The 24708-nt window shown below is 48.4% G+C and overlaps 1 long non-coding RNA gene across 1 annotated transcript in view; it reads right to left on the bottom strand.

Moving 5' to 3' along the window:
• LOC149859604 (uncharacterized) overlaps window positions 1–24708 on the bottom strand; it is a 135545-nt gene that overhangs the window by 103110 nt on the left and 7727 nt on the right. Inside the window, exon 2 of the long non-coding RNA XR_016443530.1 lies at window positions 17870–18191. This is a non-coding gene — a long non-coding RNA (uncharacterized LOC149859604). The remainder of the gene's footprint in view (window positions 1–17869; window positions 18192–24708) is intronic.

Below are 24708 nucleotides of genomic sequence, written 5' to 3'. Positions count from 1 at the left end.
CCTCCTTGCTATGTGTTCACATCTGCAGTTCCCAGGGCAGGTGCCAGCCCAGGCTACCTATGCTGGACAACAAGGCCATGGGCAGGGAGTGTGCCAGTGGTGACCTCTGCTGGCCTGAGGGGTCCTCCTCTGGTGATTTCTCCTCATAGCTGGCCCACAGTGGGGGCTCCAGCAGCCTGCTAGTGCTGAAATAAATGTGCTGTCCATGCCCTGGTACCTTGGAGCCAGGATTCTGTCCAGCTCCAGCATGTAGGGCAGGGTCCTGCAGGCAGCCCCAACCATCTTTTGTGGCCTGTCATGCAGACCCACTGCACCCGCATGGTCTTGACATTAATTCTGCACTGCCTCTCAGGCTGGTTGTGGCTGCACTCCCTCATGTGGGCCATTATGTCCTTGTGTATGTGGGCATATACAAGGATATGGCAGCCCACATGAGGGAGTGCAGGGACCAGGTGCCCCATATGAACTGTCTCTGCACCTCAGCCTCACCCCAAATGGCCATGAGGTCAGCAGTCTTCCATGCCCAGTTGAAGCCCCAGGCTGCTTGCCCCAGGCTCGGGGACATTGACATCACCAGGGCTGCCTCTGCCAGGGACTTCAGATTCCATTAGCTGCAACTCATAGCCACTGGCAAGGGGCATGGCATTCAGGGGCCAGGCAGATGCATCCATAGGTCCCAAGAGGCAGATCAGGGGATTGCAAGAGTGCACACAATGCCCAGGGGCCAGGGAGAAGTCATCAGTTCCCTAGGAATCAGTCTGGGGCTGGTCAGTGCTGCTGCAGCCAAAACAGGCACACTACAGAAATCCACAGTGGCCAGGGCAGGCAGAAGCTGGCCCAGGGTCCAGGTGAAAGGCCAGAGCACTAAAGGCCAGGCAGGGGCTGCTAAGAGCCACCCCTGCCACATGTCTGGAGGGACTCACAGCCATGGTGTTCTTCCCCTGGCCTGAGCCTGGTGGTCTGGCTGATCAGGAGCAAATTTGCTTCCAGTCAGCATCTACATATGTGCTATAGCACTTTAACTAATGTGCTGTAAATCTAGTACCTGTATTTTCAGATACTAGAAGCCTTCTGTAATGCACAGTAGCCTAGTGCATGGTTCTCTAGTGATACTTTATTGTGCAGTAAATTAGTCTACTGCACAGTAAAGCATCTTGTGTAGATACACCCAGAGAAACTTGTATTTGATCCAGGTGAACCAGAGCACACAACTGTACAAAGATATCCATGGAACATGAAGTCAATCTTAAAGTTAAGACTTTGAGGAGCTGAAGCTCATTAAAGAGGCCCTAGCTCTTCAGTACTGTAATAGTAAATGCAAAACTAAGCTGTCCATATGCACTTCTAGAGAGACCATTCACTCAGCCAGAATTAATAGATTTACCATTACCTGACAATAGTAGTCTTAACAGAGACCCACAGATGCACGTGGCAGTGCAAGGCATCTCAGAAATTAAGCAAATATGGCTAATTGGACTAGTTAATAGAATCATCAAAATAAATTGAAATTCTGTATTATCTTAACATTATGTCAATATTCTTATTATTCTTATATTTATCTAGGAAAGGAAGACATGGGGAACCAATATCTTCAGAAAAAAGCAAGAGTCACACTTTTTAGTGGGAATGGTGTGAATGAGAAGTCACTTGAACTCTTTTAAGGGTTATAACTGGTGGTTCAAATACTAAAGTGGGTAAGACAAACAAGGTTCTCTGAACTCTTCTAAGGGTTGTAACTGGCTGTTCAGATACCAAAGTGAGTAAGGGCAGCTGTCTTGTAGCTAAGATTAGGAAAGCAAACTTGGCAAAGGACTTTCCCATAACCTTTGTGTCGTAATCCCAAAAAAGTGAGGTTTCAAATAAATTGCTTTTCCCAAAAAGCAGTCATGGCATCAGCTTTCTGTAACTTACAATGTTTACAACAAAATGAAAACAAATAAACCTAAGAATAAAATGAGATCCATTTCCCTTTTTTCCCATTTTTATTTTAAATTCATCTTTAACAATAGATGCATATAAATTCTTCCATTAATGCAGATTTATTTAACCCTTCACAGCAAACCTGTAGTTCTTAGAATATTAAAATGATGCTGAAATTTGAACAGCTTCTAGCACAATTTTTTATGCCTACTTTATTGAATTTACAATTATTTTAAGAACGGGTTATGCAAACATGTGTCTGAGATGGTTTATATGGGAATGATCCTGCCTTGAGAAGCAGATTGAGTTGCAGATTCCCTCCTAGCCCCATTTTCTGTGATTCTATTATCCTATTTTTATATTACTGTTTTAATTTATTTGTAGCCAGTAAAGAAAAAAAAATTGAAAGTAAATAGGCCAAGCATCAGTAACCTACAGCACATGGGCTGGAGCCACTGAATCTGGCTTATGGGGTTTCGTGGCATTCAACAGTGAGCATGCTCACCATGCTATCACGAGGAGAAGCACTGGCTGTGGGTGGGTCCAAGTACCTGCTCACCCACTTCTGATCTGAAATGGATCATTTTGTCCTGCAATCAGAAAAGGTTGCCTACCCCTAACATAGTCCATTAGCAAATTCCAGACTGGCCAGAATTGTGTTATTCATATCTGAAGCCTATGTCCTGACATCATTCTTGGTATTTCTTTAAAAATATCATTTAGTTTTAAAGTGGCATGTAAGAAACCACAACAATAGTTTGAACAAATACACTGAATATTACACTATTTAGAGGTTACTGCAAAGTGACAGAAGATAGAAGAATTGACATGGAGTGTTACCTGTCAGCTCTGTTTTTTGGGGAACCCTGGCACAGTACCCAGCCTGTCTGACTCACAAAGGACTCACTTCCCCTCTTCCCCACCCTCTGCCTGAAACAGAACTGATCAGAAGAAGGACTTACAACAGCAATGAAGATGCAGTGGGAGACGCTACTAAACCCGTCCAGAAAAGGGTGGTATATGTAAAGCAACTTCCCTAGTCTCATTTACATCAAAGATGGGACAGGGAGGCACCTCCATTAGCATTCAGAGTGGAGAGCAGAGATTCCAAAGCAAGGACTGCACTGAACTCTGGGACCAGAGAAGCAGGGGAGCATGATGGAGGATCTCTGCTCCAAATGCTAATCAACCCACATCTGCAGACACCCAGCTCAGCATTTATTGGACCAATTCTAGTGATGACTCCTTTACTGGTACCCAAAACACTAAATCTGCCTGTTTGCATTGTGAGCTTCCTCAGAATAACAGCAGCACATAGCCAGGAATGATCAGGTCCTATTGTCCAGCATAACAAAAAACTCAAGAGAAGGCTGAGGGGGGATCTATCTGGTGGCCGTTTACAAACTAGTTGGGGGGACCAGCAGGCACTGGGGGAGTCCCTGTTCCCCCGAGTGCTACCAGGAGTGACCAGGAATAACAGGCACAAGCTGGCAGAGGGTAGATTCAGGCTAGATATCAGGAGGCGCTACTTCACTGTCAGGGTGGCTAGGATCTGGAACCAGCTTCCAAGAGAAGTGGTGCTGGCTCCTATCCAGGGGGTCTTTAAGAGGAGGCTAGACAAACACTTTCCTGTGGTCGTTTGACCCCAGTACTCTTTCCTGCCATACAGGGGCTCAGACTTGATGATCTGCTCAGGTCCCTTCCGACCCTACTAACTATGAAACTGTGTTATGAAACCTTTCCCAAGCTCAAGTTTCTGTTTGGATGCTTGGATCCAAACACTATACCAGTTCCACTGGGACTTCACCTTCTCCTCTGCCTGGAATACCTCAGACTTGATTTAATTTCTCTATCTCTCTATTTCGCTCTTACTTCAGGCATTACTTTATAAACCTGACTTCTGTTGATCAGACATGAGCTAGATTTCCCAAAATACCCAACTGAAGTCATGTAATACTGTAACCATTTTGTTTGTTTTTCCTTGTATGGCTGTTACTAATATTGTCATCGTAAGTTTCATATACCTGGTAATAAAATAACGTTTATGGTCAAGCTGGTTGCCATTTTCTCTCTCTGAACCTCATTTACTCTTTCTTTTCCTTGACCCCTCCCCCCACCTCGCCCCATTTGCTCTGCAGCAATGCTTCTTTTACCTAAGCCAAAGATCCCTGTAAAGCTCAAAAATCCTGTAGGGTTTGCTCATCAAGGGAGTTACTATCAGGACAATTGGGACAAGAGATTGGGAAGTGCTGAGCTATGACATATGAGGGTGTCAACCTGTAAATGCTAATTGACCCAGCTGGCTCAGACATGCTTTGTTCCTGTGCTGAGTATGGGGTACATGAGGATATCATTCTGGAAATGATGAGTAACCCTGCCCCCTCAGATGTGCTCATTAATCTGTGCATGTGCATGTGCATGTGCTTGACTGATTCAGTAGCTGGAGGAACCCAGCCCCATTGAAACTAAGTCCTGCAAGGTAGCTCCACTGCGGGTAAGGACTTGCAGAAGGGAGAGCTAGAGCTCCGTATAGAAACACAAGTGACACAAGCAGCACACTGATAGAATTGCAGAGATCCCAGAAATGTAACTCTAATAAATGAGCGCACCCCAAAGGGATGGGCAAATCTGGTAACAGGGAGACTGATATAAAGATTGCTACTCAGGACCAAATGATATGAAACACAGGAAGGACTTCAGAGAAGACCAATAGAAATGATCAGGAGCTGGAGGTGATGCCTGGCAAGGAAAGCAAAAAAGAAGTAAAAGTGTGAAGTTGGCCAAAAAACGGAACTAAGGACAAAAGCATGATAATTCTGCAGAAGTATTTGAAAGGTATAAACACCAAAAAAGTAAATACGATACAAAAGCACCTAATTAGGAGCAGCAGAGAAAGGTAATGTAGAGGGAAATATTGGGAAAAACATTGCAAGAATGAGAGCTGCTTGACTGGAGAGCAGTGCTCCAAGAAGATTTACCTCCCGCCTTTACCAAATATATGCACACATGCGGAGCCCTCAAGCACAAGTGGGGCACAATTCCCTAGAGATTATTATCCAGTGCTTTGTGCTATGGTGTTTTAAATAACCATGTAAGAGTTTCTATCATTTCTGTGGTTACAAAAAGCCCTGTATAAAAGTGGCATAGCAGAGGAGTTGTGCAAGGAGATAGTTAATACAAAGAGTGACACCTACTGGCGCACATCAATATATTTCTATGTTCATAAGTGGGTTGGTTCAATAAAGTTTTTGTTAGAGTATTCTGAAATCAACTTCTTAATTAGCAGGGCTGTGTGAAATTTTGCTAAGCGTTTCCTTTTGAAGCTGTTTTGACATGTTTTGAGCTTGAAACAGCAAAATCAAAATGAAACAAAAACCAATGAAACAGCTTTGAAATGAAATGAGGGCACTCGAAACCTTTTGAAAGTTTTGAAACATTTCAAGTTTCAAAGCAGCCCCGTTGTTGGAGGCAAGGGAGACCCAGGGCTGTGGTCCAAGTGGCTCCACAGCCCCATGTAGCTCAGCCCGGGAGAGAGTGCAGCCCTGGTTCTCCCTGCCTCCCTCCACAGGACTGCACTCCATGGGGCTGGTGGAGCCAACTGGAGGGCATCACTGGCTCTGCCTGCCTCCCACCACTGAGCTGTGCTTCAAATCGGCTCTGCCAGCCCCATGGAGCTAAGCCTGGTGGTGGGAGGCAGAGCACAGTGCCAGCTCTGCCTGCCTCCCACCGCCAGGCTGCACTCTGATCAGCTCCACCAGGCTTATGGAGCTCAGCCCACCGGCAGGAGGTGGAGCACAGCACCAGCCCACCTCCTGCCATCAGACTGAGCTCCATGGGGCCAGCGGAGCCAATTGGCTTGCAGCCCGGCAGTGAGGCAGTTAAGTTGACCACGCCCAGCGCCAGTCCCAGGCAGCAAGACAAGCCTCCTGTCATCTGGTGCAAATCCAGGGGCCGCACCTGTGGGAGGAGTCTGGCACAGCCCCACAGACCTCCTGGGGGTGCAGGCCCCTGGATCTGTGCGCAAATGACAGGGGGCTTCTGCTGCTGCCTGGGGACAGTGGCAGCATCTGTCTTTCCGGGTGCTGGGTGCAGGCTGTGCTCAGCACTGGTTCCAGGTGGCAGCAGAAGCTTCTCATCATCTGGCACAGATTTAATAGATTTCATAGACATTTGGGCTGGAAGGGACCTTGGAAGATCATCAAGTCCAGCTCCCTGCCCCAGGGACAGAAGGTCAGCTAGGGTCAAAGGATCTCAACAAGATAAGTATCCAAACATTTTCTAAAAGAGTTTAGAGTAGGTGCTTGCACCACGTCTCGAGGGAATCTATTCCAGGCCTTGGGGGCTCAGACAGTATAGAAGTTTTTCCTTATGTCCAGCCTAAAATGGTCTTGGAGGAGTTTATGACCGTTGGACCTTGTCATCCCTGGGGAGCTCTGGTGAGCAGGTATTCCCTCCTTATATATTTATAGGCTGCCAGTAGGTCACCCCTGAGCCTGCGCTTTTCCAGGCTGAAGAGTCCCATGGCTCTAAGCCTTTTTTCATAAGGCCTGTTCTTTTGCCCTCTGCTCATGCATGTGGCTCTACTCTGGACTCTCTCAAGCTTCTCCACATCCTTCTTGAACTGTGGGGCCCAGAATTGGATGCAGTACTTCAGCTGCAGCCTCACCAAGGCAGAGTACAGAGGGAGGATGACATCCTGAGATTTGCTTAAAAAGCATCTATGGATGCAAGCCAGAGTTTTGTTCGCTTTACCAGCTGCAACATTGCATTGGTGGCTCATGTTCAGTTTGTGGTCAGCCGTGACCCCCAAGTCCCTTTCAGCCATAGTGCTAGCACATAGCACTGCTGAGCCTATAAGTGTGATGTGGGTTCCCTCCCTCCCCCCAAGGTGGAGTACCTTGCATTTTTCCATATTGAATGTCATCAGTGTTTTATCCACCCACTTTCTAAGCCTATCAAGGTCAGTCTGGATCACCAACCTGTCCTTGGGTGTGGTCGCCCTTCCTCAAAGTTTGGTGTCATCAGCCACTTGGCAAGTCTGCTTCTGACACAAGTGTCCATATGGTTAATAAAGATGTTAAAGAGTACAGGTCCAAGGACAGAGCCTTGGGGGACACCACTGGTCATGGAGTGCCAAAATTATTCATTTCCATCAACTACCACTCTTTGGGTCCAATCTCAGAACCAATTCCCCAGCCATTGGACTGTGAGGTAGCCAAAGCCGCGGTTGGCCAATTTTTCCATGTGGAGATCATGGGAAACCAGATCAAAGTCTTTTTTAAATCCAGATATATAACATCAATCTCTTCTCCCTTGTCCAAGTGATATGTCACCTGGCCATAGAAAGAAATTAGATTGGTCAGGCAAGACCTACCCCCAACAAACCCATGCTGGCTGTCCCTGAGGATGTTGCCATCAGCCAGCTTGTCAAGAGTGGTCTCTGAAAATTTTTTCCAAAGTCTTCTCATGGAATGAGGTCAAGTTAATTGGCCTGCAGTTCCCTGGATTTACTTTCCTCCCTTTCTTGAAGATAGGCACTGCATTGGCCTTCTTCCAATCTTTGGGTATTTCACCTGAACACCACAAGTTCTTGAATATCCTTGCCAGTGTCTGGGCTATGATGTCTGAAAGCTCCTTAAGCATTCTAGGACACAAGATCTGGGGGCCCGCATCCCCAAGAGGAGTCCAGCACAGCCTGGCAGCCCTCCAGGGGGTGCAAGCCCCCAGATCTGCATGCCACATATGGGAAAGCTGCTGCTACTGCAGGAATTTTCTCCGGTGCTGGGCACAACCCGTACCAAGTGCTGGTTCCAGGTGACAGAGCATCTTCCTCTCATCTTGGACACAGATCTGGGGGCCTGCACCCCCAGGAGGAGTCCCACAGCCCTCCCAGGGGTGCAGGCCCGCAGATCTGTGCCTGGATGACAGGAGGCTGCTATTGCTACCTGTGGCCAGTGCCAGCATCTGTCTTCCCCAGGTGCACCCAGCACTGGCAGCAGTGGCAGTCTCCTGTCATCCAGCACAGATCTGGGGGCCTGCATATCTGGGATGAGTCTGGTATAGCCCTACAGCTCTGCCAGGGGTAGGGGCAGATCTGCATGCCAGATGACAGGAGGCTGCTGCTGCTGCCAAATTTTACTTTCAAGAATTTGAGGTACAGTTTCCAAGAAACCTCTGTACCTAGCTCCTTGAAACTTGGCAGGCTTCATGCCCTGAGAAGGGGCTACCATCCCTGCAATTTGCATCCAAATCTGGAAACAAATGACACTGTTTTAGTCATTTTCATGATTCTCCATTATAGCCTATGGGCAAAACATCAAAACTAGTCAAAACAGTGAAACAGTTTCGACAAAATGAAACGGGACAGTGCTTCAAAACAAAATGAAACAATGACATGAAACACTGTCCCTTCAAAATGATAAAATGGACGTTGAGACCAAATGATGGTGTTTCACATAACTTGTAGTGAGCTGTAGTCAATAGGGCTGTCAGAATATAGTCAATTTATCTTTCCTTAAATATGCTGCTGAGCAGTCAATGACTTTGGCAGAGTCTGTAAGTAATATTTTAGTCCCTCCTGCAAGGCACAATGAAGTAGGCTGTGAATAAACTAAAACTACACAGTCCCTAGTAAAACACTTTGTACCTCATAGAAATGTAAAGTATAAGAGAATGAGAGTGATTTCCAATGCATCTGATCAAAATGAAATTGAATTGACAGACCAATATACAATTAGTCTGTGCTCATTAGCCGTAGACTAGAAATATGGCACCAAGGTCATGTTGTTTTTGCTACCAAAGATAATGAAGCCAGAGAATATGTGTTCTGCCATTCAGCATTAACATTCCATCGTGCTATTGATGGAAAGTGTTACAGCAAAAAAAAAAAGCTTCAAAAACTAAGAGAACAGAAACAAAGGAAGAGGTATACCACCAAGAGAAAAGCAACATGGATTAAAACAAACACAAAACAGTGGCCTGCCAAGAACTGAGTACAGTAACTTGTGTTTATTGCCACATGCAAACTGCAACAGAAGTAGTTCCCTCCTGCAGAATCAGAGTTCAGGAACTCAGCACCCAGAATTGGCGCCAGATTTTTAAAATAATGCATCTCCCATTTAGGTCTGATTTCCAAAGTTGCTCAACATCCAACAGCTCCCAAGATCCTATATCAAGACTATTGGCCAAGCTTAGCCAAAGCTTCGAGATCATGAAGACGATTGGCCAAATGTAAGCACTCATCTCTCAAGATTCCCTAAGTTTCTGAAACAATTCTGTATTAAATCCATAAAGCAAATGCATTTGCAATTAATAAAATATCTGATGAATGCAGAAGCAAACAAGACATAGATTTATGCCAAGTGGGAAATCAAGGCCACCTTCTGATGATGAGTAATATCTGGATTACAAATCCTATACACAAAAGCAGCCTCTGTCCATGAAGTCTGCAAAGCTGTTTACCAAGTAAGGAGCTCCACAGGCTGCTGCTACAGATCAGGGGTCTTCATTTGCCTGTCATAAACCTCCGCAGCTTGCAGAATGTTAACTTACTATATCCATTCAGCATCACAACTAATCAACAGCAGAGCAGGAACAGTGGTCCAGAAAGATGATGGGAAAAAATAAAAACTAAACACGGGATACTGGGACAATAAAGGCCAATGATCAACTGTAGCTGGCTAGAGAAATGGCTAGCCCCACTTCAGGCAGAGTCTGGTAGCATGACCCACACAAGATCTGGTAGTATTCAAAACTAAAACTAGGATTGTTATCTTGGAGAAATTATTAAGAGGGGCCATGGTAAAAGTTTATAAAATACTAAAATACTGAATCGCCTCAAGTAGAAAAATAGGAGCACCTGTTCTCCCCATCTCATAATAAAAGAACTACGGGACATTCAGTGAAATTGAAGGGCAGCAAATCTCTAAGTAATAAAAGGAAAACCTTTTCCACATGTACTATAATTACATGGTAAAATTTACTGCCTCCAAAAATCATTCAGGCCAAGAACTTAAGATTCAAGTAATGTTGGATATTCATATAGAAAAGCAAGACCATCCAGAGTAAGAGTGGTCTAGAGGGAAAATTTTGTACAAGATATAGAATCTCCTGCCTCAAAGCTTAAGCTAACATCTAGAAGCTAAGAAGATTATCCACCCATTGTGGGAACCTTGTATCTTCCCCTAAAGCATCTGCTGCTGAGTACTGGCCATGAGGCCATCGGGGCGTGGGGTAGGGAAACAGCTGTGGGGGAAGGGACTCTTCACAGGTCTGTGCCCCGATCACATGGGGCTGGGAAAGAGCTGCAGGGAATGGGACTCTTCCCAGTCCCTCGTCCAATCCAGGCATGGGGCTGGGAAACAGCTTTGTGGGGAGAGGGAGGTCCCAGCCAGCCCCAGGCTACATAAGGAAGTCTCACTGGGCACAGTGCTTGTCCCCATGTGAACGGGGTGAGAGAGCTCTGCAGCAGCAGCTCTCCCATCCCATGCACATCAGAACCCCTCCCAATGTGCACGGAGCCAGGAGACAGTTGTCCCCTGGCCCCACATGCATAGGGACTGGACCCATGTTCCTTCCAGCCCTCGGGCTAGCACCCAGGGGGAGACTTGAGCTCCCCCTGGATACTGCAGGAAGGCAGAGAAGGGTGGGAGCAAGTCTGCTCCCAAGAGGGAGCACACGTAGACACGTTCCCCAGTAGACTTACTGTGCAGTTTTTTACTGTGCAGTAAATCTACTTCAAATGAATAGCACATGTAGACATACCCACTGTGTACAACAGACTGATCCAGTCTGACCTGTGTCTAAACCAACCTGTGCCTTCTATATTTCTGTGCTACCTGCAGCAAATCCATCTTTGAAGCCAGCAGCAGTAGATAGAGACAAACCAATTAAAATACAGCAACAGAGGCACCAAAAAGCTTCCTGAACTCCAGGTAGCACAACCAATTCAATATTTTCGATACTAAGAGACAAGTTATGGAGGGTAGCAACAAGTATACAAATAGCAGCACCAAAATCATATGGCAAAAGTTGAAGAGCCACTGTACTGCTGCACCTATCCTCCCCAAGGTTAATCAAGGAACCATTATTCTCCAGTGAAGACCTACATGGAACTAGCACACAGATCCAGAAACACACTTACTAATGACCTACATACATGGGCAGACATAGGATTTGCAGCTGCAAGTTATGAGACTGGCACTATAAGAGTGGCTGCACCCCTTCTACTGCCCTGCCTGGCAGATCACGCTATAGCAGCAGCTGCCAGGGTCTTTTTTTGGGTCCCTGAAGCAGGTATGACTCCCCTACCCCCTTACCACCTATCCTGCTCTGGGCATCCCCTCCTCACCAGCACTCAGCAGCACCTACCCTACCCTCCTTGCACTCTCCAGCAGGGGTTGCCTCTAGACATAGGAAGGAGGGACCACCTGCCACTGCTGCTGTCCCCAGCTGACCCAGAGATGGGGAAGCCCAGAGGTGCTCCTGCCTCCTCCAACTTGGGGCTGCAGTAAGTGGCTGAATGGAGTGATTGAACAGTGTGCTGGGCTCAGCTGAGGACAGTAGCAGCAGCAGACAGATTCCTCCTTCCAGTGCCTGTTTCTAGCCCAGTCCCAAGTGTCCCATACTGGATTAAAGGAAGTACTAGAAGGGGAGCACCACCTACCAACACCAACTTCCCCTAGCCCGGCCTGGCACCTGGTGTAGTCATTTCCCACAATGAGAAACCCCAGGACAGCAGAGAAATATATAGGGGAGAGGACAGGAAGCCAAGACCTGCCTGCTGTCACTGGTTTCGAGCCCAGCTCACCATGCAGTCACTCCCAGCAGCCAGAGCAGGTACAAGGCCTCGGTCAGCTGGGGCAGGTGGGTCTCCCCTTTCTCACCTGCTCGGTCCCCCTGGGTATCTTGCACAGCCTGGACTCCAGCCATGAAGCTGCAAGGATCTGGAATTACTTGAGCCAATTGGGTAAGTAATGTAGAGTGCAAGGTTTAAAACAGGAAAACATATTCAGGAAAGAATGTAAAGACTTGTGGGGTCCATGGCTGAAAGATACTTAAACAGGTAAGCTACACTGTTGAAGGGAGGTGCAACTTCTCCACTGCATTGACCCCCACCATCCACCCTGTCCACATGTTGAAAAAGGCAGTGTCAACAAATCTACCAGCATGGAAACAGTTCTGGACAAACACTAAAAGGAAGGAGAAACCCACCCTACAGCAAATGAAGAGCAGGGCAATTACTTGATTTGTTGTCAAAGGCAAGTATTCAATTCCTTTAAATGGAAGGACCCTCAGGAGCAGATATGCTGGTTACATAGATGGTTAGCAAGTATAAAGGATGCCATCTTCTGGCATACAAGTATCTCTTGTATAGTTCAGCCATCTGCTGACTCAACTAAGTTGCTGTTCTGTTTTCTCCATCCCTTGATAGTTTCTACCATAGTTTGCTCGGGAGACCTGTCCTGGTCTCTGCACAAGACAGAACAAGAAGCTTTCTGGTTGGGTGCTCTGAAGAAGCAGCAGCCTAGAGCATTTGCTTGCATGGATGGCTGGAAAATAAATAAATCACTACATTAAATATCCTGTGGTTTTGATGTTTGTTTTAATTTCAGGGGAATGCATCAAGGGCTTGGTGAACAACTGTAATGGCCTCAAACTCCTGGAAGGTTGTTTCAGGTTCAACATTAGGAAAAACTTCTTCACTGTTAGAGTGTCTAGACTGTGCAACAAGCTCCCTCCAGAGGTGGTGCAATCGCCTACACTGGAAGTCTTCGAGAGACTGGACAGTCACCTTGCTGGGGTCAGCTGTCTTTCCTGCCTAGTGGAGGGGGCTGGACCTGATGATCTTCCAAACTCCCTTACAGCCTTACAATCTATGAATTTTGCATTAAGACAAAATCGAAACTGGTCAGAATAGCTCAAGGAAAAACAAGAAAGACCCAACCTATTGCAGAATAGGTCTGAAGCGACATGTTTGGGGCACTCACTTGTGATCATCACCTGCTGGAATTCATCATCCAGCACAAGGTGGCAAAGGCCTGCAGCAAGGCAGCAGCCCTAGATTTCAGGAGGGCAAACTTCAATGAGCTAAGGAAAATAGTCAGGAAAGCACTGAGGTCCCAGAGGGGAGGGGAGCCAGGTGTCCAAGGAGAGTGGTCGCTCCTCAGGAAGACGATCCTCCAAGCCCAAAGGGAGGTAATCCCAACGCAGATCAAAGGGAGCAGGAGGGCACACAAGCCCCCATGGCTCACCAAAAGCATCCAGGAATGTCTCCTAGCTAAAAGGGAGGCGTACACCCAATGGAAAGAGGGGCCATCACCAGGGATGACTATACTGCAGTTGCTCAGGGATGTAGGGGGGCAGTCAGGAAGGCCAAGGCAGAGATGGAACTGGGACTAGCTTCCCAGATTAAAGGACAATAAGAAGTCCTTCTTTAAATACATAGGGGGTAAAAAGAAGGTTCCAGGTAATGTGGGGCTCCTGCAGAACACGTTAGGAAATTTGGTCATCATACCAGACAACAAAGCCAACATATTTAACAATTTCTTTACTTCCATTTTCCTAAGCAGGGACTGGAACAGTCACCCCCCCCACCCCCCTCTCAGGCCCCAGGGGAGGCTCACCTAGGCCAAGGGTTAGTGAGGAACTAGTTAGGGAACTTCTGGAGGGACTAGATGTATTCAAGTCAGCCGGTCCAGATGATCTCTACCCTAGAGTACTAAAGGAATTGGCTGAGGTCATTGCAGGACCCCGGCACGGCTTTATGAGCACTCATGGTGCTCTGGTGTGGTGCCAGAGGACTGGAAGAGGGCCAATGTGGTTCCCATCTTCAAAAAGGGGAGGAAGGAGGACCGGGAAACTATAGGCCAGTTAGTCTTACCTCAATCCTGGGCAGGCTTTTTGAGAAAATTGTTATGGCACATATCCATGAGAGGCCTGCAGGGGAGGTCATGCTTAGGGGCAACCAACACAGGTTCATCAGTGGCAGGTCCTGTCAGACCAGCCTGGTGGCCTTCTATGATCAGATCACCAAAACATTAGATGCATGGGTAGCAGTGGACATAGTCTTCCTGGACTTTTGGAAGGCCTTTGACACTGTCTCTCACCCTGCTTTCATTAAGAAACTGGGGGACTGTGGTGTCGACACCCACACAGTCAATTGGGTCCCCAACTGGCTGGAGGGCCATACCCAGACAGCGGTGGTGGATAGGTCATTTTCAGCCTTGAGGAATGTGGGCAGTGGGATTCTGCAGGGCTCGGTCCTCAGGTCCGCAGTGTTCAATATCTTCATCAGTGACTTGGACGAGGGGGTAAAAAGCACCCTGTTCAAATTTGCTGATGACACTAAGATGTTGGGGGATGTGGGCATGCTAGAAGGGAGGAATAGGCTGCAATTGGACCTAGACAGGTTACAAGGGTGGGCGGATGAGAATAGGATGGGATTCAACACCGAGAAGTGCAAAGTGATGCACCTGGGGAGGAACAACTGGCACCATACCTACAGGCTGGGGAACTCCCTTCTTGTCAGTACAGAGGTGGAAAAGGATCTTGGAGTCATCATTGACTCCAAGATGAACATGGGCTGGCAGTGTGGGGATGCAGTCAGGAAGGCCAACCGCACCTTGTCTCGCAGCCACAGATGCATCTTGAGCAGGTCCAAGGAGGTGATCTTCCCCCTTTATGAGACACTGGTCAGGCCGCAGCTGGAGTACTGCATCCAGTTCTGGGCACCACACTTCAAGAGGAATGTGGACAACATGGAGAGGGTCCAGAGGAGGGCCACTCGCATCATCAGGGGGCAGCAGGGCAGGCCCTACGAGGAGAGGCTACGGGACCTGAACCTGTTCAGCCTCCACAAGAGAAGACTGAGGGGGATCTAGTGGCCTGTTACAAACTAGTTGGGGGGGACCAGCAGGCACCGGGGAAGTTCCTGTTCCCCCGAGCACTGCCAGGAGTGACCAGGGATAACGGTCACAAGCTGGCAGAGGGTAGATTTAGGCTAGATATCAGGAGGCGCTACTTCACTGTCAGGGTGGCTAGCATCTGGAACCAACTTCCAAGAGAAGTGGTGCTGGCTCCTACCCTGGGGGTATTTAAGCGGAGGTTAGATGTTTACCTTGCTGGGGTCTTGACCCCAGTACTCTTTCCTGCCATGGCAGGGGGTCGAACTAGATGATCTACTCAGGTCCCTTCCGACCCTAGAAACTATGAAACTATGAAACTTGGGGTAGGAAAATCCTATGTTTAAATCCCTGCGCTCTCAAATTCAAAGTGAGTACTTGAACCTGGCTCTCTACATCCCCAAGTGACTACCCTAACCACTGGCTAGACAGTAAACCTCTTTAACACAACTCTGCCTCTCCTCCAGCTTGTCAATGACTTGAACAGATGGACACATTACATTATCTTCTAAAGTTTTGTCTGAACAGATGCATAAAGGATTACAAACAATATATAACAAACCACAAAAAAGTTTAGTTCTTAAAAAAGCAAATGCATGCAGGAAGAGAATGAAATAATATGACCTTTTACTATGAATAGATATATTATCTAACTGCAAACAAATTCATTCTGCCCAGTTAGATACATCTGTTCATAACAAATAATGTTTAAAAGACATAAAATAAAGTAACAATTTGCAGAAGAGACTATTCTCTAAGATAAAAACATATGCAAATTAAAGGCTTTGAAAGCAATAATTGGGTATGTTAGTAGCTTGAATTCAAGCAGGGGTTTTCAACCTTTTTTGGTTGGTGTACTCCTGGCAGCCAATTCAGAAGCAGGGAGTCTCCCGGCCAGTTGATGAATTGGGGGAGAGGGGGCCCCCCAGCAGTCAGTGGATGAGCAGGGGGGCAGGGGTCCCCCCAGCCAAAGCAGAAATGCCAGCAGAAAACCCAAAAGTGCCAGCAGCAGGACTGGAAGTGCTGCCAGTGAAACCGGAAGTGCCCCCTCCCTTCTCTGCTCCACTCCCGTGTAACCCCTGGGAGCTTCCCAAGTACCCCAGGGCTGTGCATACCCTTGGTTGACAATCCCTGAATTAGAGCATGATAGTCAGCTGCTAACATGGGATCAGAGTAGAAATTTTAGAAGAGGTAAGACAAAATGAATGTTTTCTGACCAAACTATAACTAGTGGGGGGATCTAAAAATTGTCCTTATAAACCAGGTATGAATGTCCAAGGAGTAAAAAGTTACTTGTCATTAATATGGTAGAACACATCATTCAAACTAAGTCATATGACATTAATTGTACTCTTACAGTCACTCTTGGCTACAGTTATTCTGCACTAAGCAATGTGTCCAGCCTCTAGTTGAAAAGGGAAAAAAGCAGTTGATTGGTTAGCTGTTTCATTCTCTCTCATAAGTATGACCAAAACAAGTCCATCTAAACACCCTTTTATTTCATCCAAATAAATGGTGCCACCCCCAACAACAGTACCACCAGGAAGATGAAGGCTTCAGTTATTTCTGAAAAGAAGAGGCAGGGTTTAAACTGGAAAAAGAGAGAAACAGAGACTTGGCACTGATGTAAGAGAAAACACATCTCACTCTTTATCTGACTGCACCTCTCCATCTTTTTGCTTTAGGCCTGAGCCAGTGCTCATCAATTTTAGGAGTCTTAGTGTTAGGCTTCCTAACTGTCTTTTTTAACATGGGGCTCCTACTTGGATCCCTGGAGAAACTCTACACTAGAAAATGTTTGCAATGAAGAAAGAAGTAGCTGGGCTCCCATTCTCCTAGGCAGGCAAGGGAGTAACTCATCTCTTGACTTCTGAATATTACTTTGGGCTGCTTCTATGACTGCAGGTAGAACAGGCAGGTTCTTCCTCTTTTTCCTAGCAGGTGTTTCAGGATTTCCTTTGTAAATGAGTGAGCAAAACAAAGCCCTTCACCTGGCATGCTGGGCATACAAAAACCCTGTGGAGATAAGGGGTACTTTGGCAAGAACCTCTGAATTGGAGGGAAAAGGAAGCTGGCACCCACAGAGTTTGCTGGGGCCAAAGGGAGATGCCAGGAGCCAGGGGTGGGTGAAATTAATTCAGCCTGCGGACACTGAAAAGTACACAGACCTCTCAGGAAATGTGCAGAAGTTACTCCAGCTCCCTGTACTAGGAGCTTCTGCAGCAAAGCAGGAAAGGACAGGAAATGGACAGAACACAGTGGAACTAGAGATCACAGCCCCTAGCCAGCCATCATGTTGGTATAGGTTATCAAGCCAGGACCCAAACAAGTGACTCCAGCAGGAAGCTAAATACCTGTTGTTATAACAGTGACTGCTCCTGCCTCAGCTTCACATAGCTGAGTTTCAGAAAAAAGCACAGCTAGGAAAACAAGTGACACTGCACTACACTGCACTGATGTAGAAATGGTAGGAATTTGGGGTAAGATTAGAGACACACAGCATGGAAAGCAAGGTAGGGCAGCAGCACAGAGACACACACAGAAAAAGAGACCATGTAGAACCCATTAGAGAGGTGCATGTAGGGGAGCACAAGGGAATAGACCATGCAGCAGGGACAAAGATCCTTGTAACCTGGGTGGTACTCCAAGAGGCACCCCCTCTCCAATAAGGGATCAAAGCAGGAGCACAAGTGCTATGGGAGGTGTAGGGACTCTCCTCCCCCTATAGAGCAGAGCCAGACCACCAATGGAGACTTAATCATATACCTTTTAATACTGGGAACATAAACAGGCATAAATCAGAGGGTATATAGTGCCCCAAGGTGGCAGGATTCAACAAAGGTTAGACACTTACAATCATTGACAAAAAACAGGGTTAACAAAATATAAAACACAAACAGCAGAACAAACAATACGGGTTGGTGCAATATAAAAAGGCACAAAATGCAAAATGACAAGGAAATATAAGACCTTGGTACCTGGAGAGGGAGAAAATACAATGGCCTATTTCTACTGCAAGAAGGTTTGCTTCTTGTCAGCTCACTCACCCCAAGTCACCTCAGTGTAGTAGGCAGGAACGCTGCCACACAGCCACCACTGGTGGCACTGCTCCAGCCTGCTAGGGGTCTTGACCTTCCCGGAGCCCTGGCCTCACGTTCTGCTGCCTGGCCTCTGATTGGAGGAGCTGGAAGCAGAGCTGGGAACCTCTCAGGTCACTGCTCAGATCCTTGCTGGAGCTGGGGAGCCTCTCCTGCTGGCTGCAGCCTTTCCTCAGGGATCCTGGAGTCCAGTGGGGAGCCGCTCCTGCCGGCCACACGCTGCACTGCTGAGGGTCCCATTGCTGCCTGCAGGGTCCTGCTCTTTCAGGACCTGTGATCAGAGACACAAATGCCCAAGAAAAGGATAGGGAGGGGTTGGTAAGCTAGGTGGAAGAAGCTGCCTGGTCAGGAATCTGCAGAGGGAAGTCCTCTGTTTGGTCTAGAAAGATTTGTACTACAGAAACAGAGACCTGCAGAGGGAATCTCCTGTCTGCATGTGGAGGTGCTGGTGGAGAGAGACAGCCCAGAGAGGGAGCAGGTTGTGAGAATCCCAAATCCCAAATCTGCACGGGTGTGTGAGGGGACAATTAACCCCTAGTGTTTGCAGGAGATGTATTTTTCAGAAGGCAAGTAAAGAAAAGAAGCCTACCTGCAGTGGTTGACTAGAGACTTGTTTTTGCTGAGTTACCAAGAAAGAGCAGAGTCCACCCTCCCGGACCAGCAGAAGCCTCACTTCTGCCACCTAGTGGTAGATCATAGTTAAAGCTGTATTGCTATTTATTGTTATGGTAAGGGGAGTAAGACCAGAGAGAAATCAATCTGAGTTATGGAGGGGAGGGCTGTTTTAAAGTCTTATAACCAGGGGAATATAATCATTTATATTGTTTGATGCAAGTGGGACCACCCACTTGTAGTGGAATTAATCACCTATTGTTGCAGTTGTAAATTTTATTCAAATTGTTGATTTTATTATTAACTGTATATATGTGTGTGTGTGTATATATATTCTCTTGATTAATTATTTCTTTCTGTATATAGTTGTGTATAATAAAGAAACCCATTTGTTTATGGGACTTAAAGTAAATTCTTGGGCAGTGAGGGCCATACCTCTCCATGGAGCACCTCAGTCATCAGATTTGCCTGAGGGGGTTCCCAGGGCTGCCAGACCTGTGTACCTGTTGCAACATGTATGCTTGCTTAATCAAAGCCCAGCAGCTGGAATGGGGTAATGCCTTGATAGGAGACCAAAAAGAGTTTCTGGGAACAGGGTAGTGTCATAGGGGACTCAGACAACCTTACTTCCTGCTGCTACAGACCCTAGTAACTCCATCTTTGCTTATGCCAATGACTTGTTAAGTAATGCTACCCCTTAACATACAGCTTTCAATGTTCTTGGCCCAAAACAAATAACATTCATATTTAAATATTTTTTTTAACCATTTCGGCTTATGCTGCCACTACAGAGCACTTAAGATGGTTTGGGTGCTTTAATTTGTAGAGTTTCCGTCCCATATTATATTTCAATTGTTTTCAAAAACAAATTTAACTTTGAATTTCTCTTGCCTATATTGCCTATTTTAAAGATAATTAGAACTGTTTTATAGCAATTGTACCATAAATTACTGATGTGCATTTGCAGTCATAATGTCAGCTAAATACAATCTTCATTTGGTAATTTTCATTTTTTAATTAGTAAAAATACACAAAAAGGACACCTAAAAAGGTTGTTACCCTGCACTGTTTCTAATGCTTTGAAGATATGTTATATAAATCATTTTAAAAATATTAAGTGGTGGGGCCCTACACACTGTTTATGCTTTGGCTGTATTTTATTCCAGCTGTTTATGTTGACACTTCACCTGCCTCATCAGAGGCATGCAAAACAATGACAATGAACTGATGAATATGCCCCTTAATTTGCAATTTCCTTATTGAAGTGGAATTACTTTTCTTTTGTACAAGGTAGTCAATTTAAACTGTTCTCAGACAAACTCCCTGGATAGGCTGGGTTTCAGCAGTGGTAATGTATGAAAGCTGGGATTGGCCCGTACACAGGTAGCAGGGGACAGGTTAGAGTCACAATGCAGTGCTTACAGAGAGAACCAGCATGGGACTGACACAGGGGAAGATATTATTTGAAGGATAAGTGAGGATGCAGTAAGAGAATGGTAGATCAGTGGCAAAGGAAAAGGAAAAGCAAGAGGCTGTGCATAAGGCCAGGGAAAAGAGTTATGTGTAAGGGTCTTCTGTTAAGAGACTGAGGCTGTACACAAGAGAGGAGAGGGAAAGTCCAGTCCTTCAGGAATGGAAAGCCTTCAATGTGTCTCCAACACTCCAGTAAACACTGTGATGGTATAATGGGGGTAGGGTTTATGTTGCATTGTACACTCTTTGCTTTGGCATTTCTTTATTTGAGTACTTAATGCAATCTTAGCATCCAGCTAATGTGTCCATTATATGAATGCATAATGTAAGATAACACAATGTAAATTAATCATACCCAATTTACATTTTCAAGTGGATTCAAAACCAGAAACATCAACAAGGAATATCCATGTGAAACACTGCTAAGAGTCTAAATAGTACTTCACATGCAAAAACCAAAGAATAGAAAAAAAATTGCAGAGGAGCTACAGAGATAGCTATTACAGACCACTTACTGGACAGAGAGCACAACTGTTGCCATAAATCGTATTTAACCCTATGTGAATGAGTGAAGACCTGTAACTTCTTACCAACAGCCTGAAATTGCTATAATTATGCTATGCCTTTTCAATGACAAAGAACTGTTATTAACACAGAGATAAGGTTTCCTGGGGGTTCCTTGTGCCCTTCCGGAATACTGAGTTCAGCAAAATACAAACTTTTAAAAATCAACAAATTAAGAGTCAAGGTAAATACCCAAAAAACTTTAAGCCCCCTGGCTAGGGATGGACATTCAAGAAGCCGCAGCTTGAGTTCATTCAATCTTTGCAGGTTAGTCTAGCCTGCAAAAATTTAACTGATTTGCAAGTGCACATAAATTAATTCCAGAAATGCAGGCACATGCCTGCAGTGGCTCAGGCTAGAAGGTGGCATGGCCCTAGAGCGGCCCTCCCTTCCCTTTGCAGCAGCCAGGAGGCTGGAGCGAAGCCGACCTGGGGGGTATGGCTAGGCCCTGCAGGGGCTAAATGTGATTGTAGAGTGGTTTAAACCCCAACCCTGGCCTGTTGGGACCCTAGCCAGGATTTACTTAGAGGGATACAGGGGAAGCAGCCCTTGCCAGGCTTGTCCCTGAGGCCAGACACCAGCTGGAGCAGTGCCTCATGCAAAGCGGGGTAGGGGGCTGGGGATTAAACTCCCCTATCTCTGGGTGGGCACAAGACCCCAGTTGGAATCTGCCTGGCTTTCCCTCGTGCTCTTGCTCAGGCGGTGGGGGGCATAGGCAGAGGGAGAAAAAATTATTTGGGGGCTGAACATGTGCACATACATGCACCCCCCACCCCCATTCCCACCCAGCAGGTAAGTCTGTAGGGGAAGGGATGGGGTGGGGGTGCAGATCGAAGCCCCAAGGGTAAGGAAGGGGGTGGGGCACAGGTAGGGGATGGGGCGAGTGGGGCCCCCACCAGGCCAGGTGGTGGGACACTCGGAGCCCAGGCAACTCGTCCAGGGGTGTAAGGGGTCTCCCCCCAAGGGGCATGTTCCCCTCCCAGTCTGTGCACAGGATGGAGGAGGCTGCTGCTGTGCACTGTGCTCTGTACCTAGCTGTGGCTACCCCAGAAGTGGCATGGCGCCATGTGTGTCAAACCACCGGGTGGACAGGGAGTGCAGCACAGCCTAGTGGCAGGACACACATGGTGTTGTGCTGTTCTCAGGGCAGCTGCAGTTGGGCACGAAGCACAGCACGCAGCAGCAGCTGTCTCCACCCCACACACAGATTGGGGGTGGGGGCATGTGCCCCCCCCGGGCCTCCACTGGGGTGTGCACAGCAGCAAGAGCCCTCCAGGCCCCTGGATGAGTCCCCTGGGCTCCGAGTATCCCACCACCCAGCCCAGCTGGGGCCCCACTCATTCCAGCCTCTGCCCCTGCCTGTGCCCCACTCCCTCCTTCACTGTAGAGGGCTCGATCTGCCCACCCCAGCCCCTTCCCCTTCACAGAATAGACTAGTGAGCAGCCAGTGAGCCACATGCCAGGCTGTGATCTTGGCTGCGTGCATGCCCTCCCCACCCCCCACTGCCCCACATTTGGGGAGGCTGAGCTCCATTAGGCTTCTGCCACCTATGGGGGGGGGAGGGTCTGGTCAGAGCCAGTCAGCATGGCCCTGGTATCTGCCAATGGCTGGGACTTCGGCTTCAGCTGGGGCTGCAGGACTGAGCCCAGCCAACCCATGGGTGCTGCTGAGGGTGGAGGCAGAGAGGTAGCCCAGGCTGGGGCCACGGGAACCACACACCCAGATTACCCCCAGCTTCCCATGCCCAAACCAGGTGGAGCTGTCACAGAGTCCCAGCCAGCTGGGAAGGTCCCCACAGGGCTGGCCCATGAGGGTAGGACCCTTCCCAATCCACTGTGGCTGCATGACAGCCCAGCCTGGCAGCATGGCTAGGGGCTGGCTGGGGAGAGGGCTTCCTGGGCCAGCTCAAAGGTGCTGGCAGGCCCTGAGCTGGGCAGCCACCACCATGCCACCTGTCCTGTGCAGCACCCAGGGCAACAGACACACAAACAGCTATGAGCTGGCTGGGAACTATTCTGCACCCCCCCACCTCCAGCTGCCATGGCTGCCCTGCACCTGAGGGGTGGGAAGCTTCAGCCCCACAGCTTCTGCACAGCATGTGGAGCTCTGGCTCCAGCTCCCAGATGCCTTCCACCCAGACACCTTGGAAGGCAGAAGGCATCTGCAGGGAAGGCAACCAGGGGCTGCCACTGGAGTTCCATGCACTGGGCAGAGCCGCCGGGCCTGTCTGGGCTGTTTTTCTCCCTTCACCTCCAGCAGCGGCTCCTGTTCCTGTCCCACCGTGCAGCACTGCTTAGGGTCAGGAAAGCTTCCTTCAGTCTGGTCACTTCAGCCCAGCTCAGGTTGAAGCTGCTGGACTGAAGGAAGCTCCTCCAGCCCCAAGCAGTGCTGCATGGTACAACAGGGGAAGGAGCCACAGTTGGAGGTGAGAGGAGAAAAACAACCCTTCCAGGCCTGGCAGCTTCTGCCCAACATCTGTTCACCTGCAGCCTCTAGACCCCTTCCATCCAGACGCCTTCTATCTTCCAAGGTGTCTGGGAGCTGGAAATGGAGGGCCAAGCACTGGGCAGAAGCCACAGGGCTGAAGCTTCCTGCCCCCCACCCAGAGCAGCACAGCGCAGCTGCAGCACCAAGAGCAACAGGGCAGAGTAGCCCCCACCAGCCCTGGCCTGCCCGCAGCTAGTTGTGCACCTGCCAGGGCTGTCCCTGGTGGGGGCGAATCAAGGCAACCACCTCTGGCCCTGTGCTTTGGGGGGCCCAGCAGAGTGGGGCAGAACAGCAGTGGTATGGAGCTGGGTGAAGCGGTAGCTCCCCGTCCAGCCACTTGCTACCCCCTCCTCACACATACATACTGATGCTGGTGGTGGCAGCTTCTTCTGGTTTGGGGCCCAAATCGGAATGGGGCAGGGCCCTGCATGGGCTGATTTGTCCCGGCCCCCGCACCCTGGTTGGGTCAGCTCTGGTGCCTGCAGCCCCAGGTACTGCACAGGATGGGGGGGGGGGGCGGGCGCAGTGATGGCTGCCAGGCTCAGGGCCTGCTGGCACCTCTGAGCTGGCCCAGGAAGCCCACAACTCAGCTAGCTCCCACCCATGCTGCTGGGCTGGGCTGGGCTGTCACTCAGTCCCAGTGGGCTGGGAAGGGCCCTGCTTCCACAGACTGACCCTGTGGGGCCCTTCCCAGCTGGCTGGGGCTCCATGACAGCCCCACCCAGCTTGGGTGCAGGGCGTTGTTCTGCACCCATGGCCCCAGCCTGAGCTGCAGTCTGCTGGCAAGGGCCCAGCCCTAGCAGCCAGCCCAGGCTGGCCCCTCTGTCTCCACCCTCAGCAGCACTCACAGGCCAGCTCATGTCAGCCCTGTAGCTCCAGCCACTGACAAGGCAGGTGGATTACAGAGGCCATGCCAGCTGGCTCTGGCCATGCTCCCTCCCCTGCCACTAGAGTGGGGATGGGGAATGGCTAACAGGGGCTGCAGTTTCTGGGTGGCGGGAGTGGGGGAGGAATAAACGCCTCCCTGCTCCCTTTGTTTCAGCGGGCCATGCATCTGGCCACACCCAAGCCCCTGCTCTAGCTACAGCACAGAGTGGAGGAGGAAGCCCTGTTCTCTGGAGCAGAGATCGTAGCCACACCCAGGGCTGCAAAGCATCTGGGTTGCCAAGGGACTCTGACTGAACTTAAACCAGGAAGGGGTCTTGGACAGAAGCTGCATAAACCAGTTTGACCCAAATCAGTTAAGTCTGATACTATGTTCAATCAGGTTTATCTTAAACCTGTTTCAGCCATTTTGAAACTGGTTTATGTGCACTGAACTTAGGTTCTGTTACCGGTTTAAACCAGTTTCTCAGCACTTAAATGGGTTTATGTTTAACTTCTGTCCCTAGCCCCTGAAACTGAGAGTATCTACAGGGAATTCTCTACCTGTATTTCAGATGTGGTCACTGCATGAAATTTCATAGATTTCATAGACATCAGGGCTGGAAGGGACCTCGGGAGATCATCGAGTCCAGCCCCCTGCCCAAAGGGCAGGAAGTCAGCTGGGGTCATAGGATCCCAGCAAGATAAGCATCCAATTTACTCTTGAAGGTGTTCAATGTAGGTGCTTGAACCACCTCCGCTGGCAGACTGTTCCAGACCTTGGGGG

The sequence above is a fragment of the Crocodylus siamensis genome, chromosome 7 (assembly GCF_052110815.1).
Source record: "Crocodylus siamensis isolate JL-2025a chromosome 7, ASM5211081v1, whole genome shotgun sequence".
In the NCBI taxonomy this organism is placed as follows: Eukaryota; Metazoa; Chordata; order Crocodylia; family Crocodylidae; genus Crocodylus; species Crocodylus siamensis.
The sequence above is the reverse complement of the archived record's forward strand: the minus strand, read 5'-3'. Positions and strand labels throughout refer to the sequence as shown.